We start from the raw sequence: 7,288 nt of genomic DNA on the forward strand, positions 1-7,288 counted from the left end.
GGAAGAGGTCGCCAGACTTGGCGCTTTGATGGAGCAACTCCTTGCTGCTCAGAACCAACCTGCTCAACCGCCTGCAACTCCTATCCAGAGGACAGTTATATCAGAGGTCGTTGTTCCGACTGTGCCAGCCACCAGTGCTCATTTCGCATCTCACGCTATGACAGCCGGGTTTCCTTGGGGAATGCCTCCGGGTTTTATGCCTGATATTCCTGCCCCAACTTTTGCTCATATGCCGACATCTAGCCCGGTCCCTGTTGCTGCTCCTCCTGTCGTGCATACCATGCCTAGGGTAGACGACACCATCTATCGTTCTGAGCCGTCTGAGGGCCCGGATGTTAATGAGAAGATGGACGCTATGAATGACCAATTCCTCGAGCTGAGAAAGGAGTTGAAGACCCTTAGAGGGAGAGATTTGTTCGGCAAGTCTGCTGCCGAGTTGTGTTTAGTTCCCGGTGTCAAGATACCGATCAAATTCAAAGTGCCTGACTTTGAAAAATATAAGGGGAACACCTGCCCTCTTGCTCATCTGGTCATGTACGCTAGAAAGATGTCTACTCAAACTGATAATGATCAGCTTCTGATCCATTATTTTCAGGATAGTCTGTCCGGTGCTGCACTCAGATGGTACATGAGTTTGGACAGTGCTAATATCCGATCCTTCAATGATCTTGGCGAAGCCTTCATCAAGCAATATAAATACAACGTTGATATGGCTCCTGACCGTGATCAGCTCAGGGCCATGTCTCAGAAGGATAAAGAGACATTCAAGGAGTACGCCCAGAGGTGGCGAGAATTGGCTGCTCAGATTACTCCACCGCTGGAGGAGAAAGAGATGACTAAGATCTTCTTAAAGACTCTTAGCTCATTCTATTATGAGCGGATGGTTGCAAGTGCTCCCTCTGATTCCACCGAGATGGTGAACATGGGGATGCGTCTTGAAGAAGGAGTCCGTGAAGGACGATTGGCAAAAGATGAGAGCTCTTCTTCTAAACGGTATGGGGCGTTTAAGAAGAAGGATGGAGAGGCACATGCTGTGCAGTCTCACGCCAAATCCAAGAGACCCTCTGATAAGAGGAAGCCAGTGCGTCATCAGCACCAGGTGGCTAGTATAGCACCTGTTTTCCGGGACAATTATCAGCCTCAACAACATCAGCAATATCAGCAACAGCAACACAATCAGCAACAATCTTCTCAACAGTATCGTCAACAACAATCTCGTCCACAGCAACAGGCTTACCAGCCTCGTGGTAGCACCAGTAATCAAGCCAACATGAACTATGATAGGAAGAAGATCAGTTTCGATCCGATTCCCATGTCATATGCAGAGTTGTATCCCTCTTTAATAGAGCGGAAACTGATTACTCCAAGAGATCCTTCGGCTATACCGGTCAACCCTCAGTGGTGGTATAAGCCTGACCTGCACTGTGTCTATCATTCTGGCGCTCCGGGCCATGATGTAGAGAACTGTTTTCAGCTGAAGGCCAAAGTGCAAGATCTGATGAGATGTGGCATTCTGAGTTTTGAAGATTCAGGCCCGAATGTTACTAAGAACCCATTGCCCGCGCATGGGAAATCTGTTAATATGGTCCAGGGGTGCCCTGGCAAATATAAAGTCAAATATGTAAGCCATATTAGACAGTCGCTGGTCGAATTACATCGGTTGCTGTCTCAATACAGCCACATGGAGCATGACCACGACAAATGTCGCATCTGTTCGGTTAATCGTTTGGGTTGTAACCAGGTGCGCAGAGAACTTCAAGAGTTGCTGGATGAGGGTACCATTGAGATCCTTCAAAATCGCAATGTTGATGAGGATGAACCAGAGGTCAATGTTATATCCCTTGTGTTCAAATTGCCCAAGCCTATTGTTATTCGTTATGATAGCAGCAAGCCGAAGGTCTCTCCTTCCCTAACAATCAAGCTTGCAGGCCCTGTGCCTTATTCATCTGATCGAGCTGTGTCGTTCAGATATAATCCCGTCGCTGTAGAAGATGGGGTAGAGGTGCCTTTACCTTCAACGTCTGTAACCAACATTGCTGATGTGAGTGGATTGACCCGGAGTGGTCGGGTATTCTCTGCGCCTAAGCCTCAGGCTAAGGCTCCTGTTGTTTCTGATACTGCTGAGCGTCCGGTTGGGACGGCTGTTAATATTCAGAATCCGGCACCTGTTGCCAAACCCTCCTCTGTACAAAAGACTCCTGCTTCTTCAGTTGGCCCGAGTGGCATTGTGAATGAAGAATCTGATGAGATGCTGAGGCTCATCAAAAAGAGTGAGTACAATGTTGTAGACCAGCTTCTACAAACGCCTTCCAAGATTTCCGTCTTATCTCTGCTGCTAAATTCAGAACCCCATAGGGAGGCTCTGCAGAAAGTCTTGGATCTGGCATATGTTGATCATGATGTCACTGTAGAACAGTTTGATGGTATAGTTGCAAACATTACTACTTGTAACACTTTGAGTTTTAGTGATGTTGATCTCCCTGAGGAGGGAAGAGACCACAACATGGCTTTACACATCTCCCTGAATTGCAAGTCTGATGCCATGTCCAACATGCTGGTGGACACTGGATCATCTCTGAATGTATTGCCAAAATCCACACTCTCCAGATTGTCATATCAGGGGCCTCCCATGAGGCAGAGTGGTGTTGTTCTGAAAGCATTCGATGGGTCGCGCAAGACCGTGATTGGGGAAGTTGACCTCCCAATCAAAATTGGACCAAGTGATTTCCAGGTTACCTTCCAGGTTATGGATATCCACCCATCGTATAGCTGTCTCCTTGGTAGACCATGGATTCACGAGGCTGGCGCCGTGACATCCACCCTACACCAGAAGCTGAAATTTGTCAAAAACAAGAAACTGGTCGTGGTAGGGGGAGAAAAGGCTCTCCTGGTTAGCCACTTGTCTTCTTTCTCGTATATTGATGCTGAGGATGAAGTTGGAACGCCATTCCAAGCTTTATCTATTGATGAACCAATTGAGAAGAAGTCTCCTTCATTTGCTTCCTACTGTGATGCGAAACTGGCCATTGAGTGTGGTGCAGTTGCTGGTTTAGGAAAAATGATTGAGCTTGAAGACAATAGATCCCGGGCTGGCATTGGCTATTCCTCTGGGGCATTTAATGAGCAAGGCTTGTTCAAGAGTGGAGGATTCATCCATGCTGACCAACCTGGAGAGGCTGCTGCTATTCTGGAAGAGGATGCAGAGGATCTGAACAATTTCGTCATACCTGGTGGAGTCTGCCACAATTGGGTTGCTATAGATGTTCCTACAGTCATCCATAGATCAGAGTAATTGTTCACTTTGTTTAAAACCCTTTTCCCATGCCAAAAGGAGAAGTGATGACATTGTTGGCAAAGCATTTAATACAATGATGTTTTCATTCAATTAATGCATTGTTAAACATTTATTTTTCCATTTGTTTTCACTTTTTGCTTTTGCATGAAATCAGTGATCACAAAAAACCCATAAAAACAAGAATAAAAGCAAACATTTTTCATCTGCATAATGATTTGCTTGTTTAAATTCTGAAGTTTTTATTAACCAAAATCATTATGCAGGTTGACCCTAAAACCCATTGAACATAACGATCCAACGCCATCTCCCAATTTTGAATTCCCTGTATTTGAGGCAGAGGAAGATGATGTTGAAGGGATTCCTGATGAGATTACCCGTCTCCTTGAGCACGAGAAGAAGATCATTCAGCCGCACCTTGAAGATCTGGAAACAGTCAACTTGGGGTCTGAGGATTGTGTTCGTATGGTGAAGATTGGGGCACTTCTTGAAGAGTCTGTCAAGAAGGAATTGATTGAGTTGCTACGAGAATATTCAGATATCTTCGCTTGGTCATATGAAGACATGCCGGGTCTAGATACAGATATTGTGCAACATTTCCTGCCTTTGAAACCTGAGTGCGTGCCTGTGAAGCAGAAGCTCAGAAGAACTCATCCTGATATGGCAGTGAAGATCAAAGAGGAAGTTCAGAAGCAAATTGATGCGGGGTTTCTGGTGACTTCTACATATCCTCAATGGGTGGCCAATATTGTGCCTGTGCCTAAGAAGGACGGAAAAGTCCGTATGTGCGTTGATTACAGAGATTTAAATAAAGCTAGTCCCAAAGATGATTTCCCTCTACCACACATTGACATGTTGGTAGACAATACAGCTAAATTCAAAGTCTTTTCCTTTATGGACGGATTTTCCGGTTATAATTAAATCAAGATGGCACCCGAAGATATGGAGAAGACAACATTCATCACACGTTGGGGAACATTCTGTTATCGAGTGATGCCCTTCGGTCTGAAGAACGTCGGAGCCACGTATCAACGAGCAATGACTACCTTGTTCCATGATATGATGCACAAGGAGATAGAGGTCTATGTTGATGATATGATTGCTAAGTCCCGAACGGAAGTTGAATATGTTGAGCATTTGTTGAAACTTTTTCAGCGCCTGAGGAAGTTTAGACTTCGCCTGAATCCGAACAAATGTACATTTGGAGTCCGTTCCGGCAAGTTGTTGGGTTTTGTTCTCAGCGAGAGAGGTATTGAAGTTGATCCTGCAAAGGTCAAAGCAATACAAGAGATGCCTGCACCCAAAACTGAGAAGCAAGTCCGAGGTTTTCTTGGCCGCTTGAACTACATTTCCAGATTTATATCCCACATGACTGCCACATGTGCGCCGATATTCAAGCTCCTCCGGAAAGATCAGTCTCATGATTGGACCGAGGATTTCCAGAAAGCTTTCGACAGTATCAAAGATTATCTGTCTGAACCTCCGATCTTGTCTCCGCCTGTGGAAGGAAGACCTCTGATTATGTATCTGACCGTACTTGAAGGCTCGATGGGTTGTGTACTCGGCCAGCAAGATGAATCAGGGAAGAAAGAATCTGCTATCTACTACCTCAGTAAGAAGTTTACTGATTGTGAGTCTCGATACTCTATGCTTGAGAAGACGTGATGTGCTCTGGCTTGGGCAGCTAAGCGTTTGCGCCAGTACATGATAAATCATACAACTTGGTTGATATCCAGAATGGATCCAATCAAGTATATCTTCGAGAAGCCTGCTTTAACTGGGAGGATTGCCCGTTGGCAGATGTTGTTGTCTGAGTATGATATCGAGTATCGAGCTCAGAAAGCTATCAAAGGTAGTATCTTGGCTGACCATCTAGCGCACCAGTCGATTGAAGATCATCAGTCAGTTCAGTATGACTTCCCAGATGAGGAGATTCTGTATTTGAAAATGAAAGATTGTGATGAGCCAACACTTGATGAAGGTCCGGAACCTGGTTCCAGATGGACGATGGTGTTTGATGGCGCTGTAAATCAGTATGGAAATGGTATTGGGGCAGTAATCATTACTTCTCATGGCACACATATTCCGCTTACAGCAAGGCTAACTTTCAAATGCACGAATAATATGGCTGAGTATGAGGCCTATATTATGGGACTTGAGGAGTGTATTGATTTGAGAATCAAGCATCTCGATGTGTATGGTGATTCGGCCCTAGTTGTTAATCAGATCAAGGGTGAATGGGAGACGAATCAGCCAAGTCTCATTCCGTATAGAGATTATGCAAGAAGGATTTCAACTTTCTTTACAGAAGTTGATTTTCATCATATTCCTCGAGAGGATAATCGGATGGCAGACGCTCTTGCTACACTTGCTTCAATGATTGTTGTCAAGTGGTGGAATAAAGTTCCCAACATTGCCGTGATGCGCTTGGATAGACCAGCTCACGTATTTGCAGTAGAAGAAGTGAAAGATGACAAGCCTTGGTATTTTGATATCAAGAATTTCCTCCAGAACCAGGTTTACCCACCTGGGGCATCTGTGAAAGACAGGAAAACTTTGAGAAGGTTGTCAGGCAGTTTCTACCTCAGTGGTGAAGTGTTGTATAAGAGAAATTTTGACATGGTTTTGCTCAGATGCGTGGATAGACACGAAGCAAGCCTGTTAATGACTGAGGTCCATGAGGGTTCATTTGGTACTCATTCCAATGGACATGCCATGGCTAGGAAGATGTTGAGAGCAGGCTACTATTGGCTGACAATGGAGTCTGACTGCTGCAAGTATGTGAAGAAATGCCACAAGTGTCAGATTTATGCGGATAAGATTCATATTCCTCCGACGCTTCTGAATGTGATTTCATCACCATGGCCTTTCTCTATGTGGGGAATTGACATGATCGGCATGATTGAACCGAAAGCGTCCAACGGACACAGGTTTATTCTCGTAGCAATTGATTACTTCACCAAATGGGTGGAAGCCGCTTCATATGCGAACGTGACCAGACAGGTGGTTGTGAAGTTTATCAAGAACCAGCTGATTTGCCGTTATGGTGTGCCAGATAAGATCATTACTGATAATGGATCTAATCTGAATAATAAGATGATGGATGAGTTGTGCGCTGAATTCAAGATTGCACACCATAACTCCTCTCCTTACAGACCTAAGATGAATGGGGCTGTTGAAGCTGCTAATAAAAATATTAAGAAGATTATCCAGAAGATGACAGTTACGTACAAAGATTGGCATGAGATGCTGCCATTTGCTTTGCATGGATATCGTACATCTGTCCGCACTTCAACAGGGGCAACCCCTTTTTCTCTTGTTTACGGCATGGAAGTTGTTCTCCCAGTAGAGGTGGAGATCCCATCAATGCGAGTCTTGATGGAAGCAAGTTGACTGATGTTGAATGGATTCAGAGTCGTTATGACCAACTGAATTTGATTGAAGAGAAGCGATTAACTGCCATGTGCCATGGTCAGTTATATCAGCAGAGAATGAAGAAAGCATTCGATAAGAAGGTCAAGCCTCGTGTGTTCTAAGAAGGTGACCTCGTGCTCAAGAAAGTCTTGTCTTTCGTGCCCGATTCCAGGGGCAAGTGGACTCCAAACTACGAGGGTCCATATGTTGTTAATAGAGCCTTTTCAGGCGGAGCTTTGATGCTTACAACAATGGATGGGGAGGATTTCACTCGTCCTGTGAATTCAGATGCAGTCAAGAAATACTTTGCCTAAAAAAAAGTATATGCAAATGAAAAGCAGAATAGCTCGCTAAGTTGAAAACCCGAAAGGGAGGCTTAGGCAAAAATGAGCGTCTCGGTGGAGAACCCGCAAGGGTAATCCAGGCAAAAGTTAGAGACATGAAAAAAAGTATATTTGCATCCCGCTAGATTGAGTACCTCACCCTGGGGCAATCTAGGCAAAAATTAGGGATTCGGCAAGTAACTGCATCCTGACAAGACTTTCTGTTCCGCAGCCGTCTTTTCGTCAGAGATTCTCGAGT

This window comes from Lathyrus oleraceus, chromosome 3, assembly GCF_024323335.1.
Source record: "Lathyrus oleraceus cultivar Zhongwan6 chromosome 3, CAAS_Psat_ZW6_1.0, whole genome shotgun sequence".
In the NCBI taxonomy this organism is placed as follows: Eukaryota; Viridiplantae; Streptophyta; class Magnoliopsida; order Fabales; family Fabaceae; genus Lathyrus; species Lathyrus oleraceus.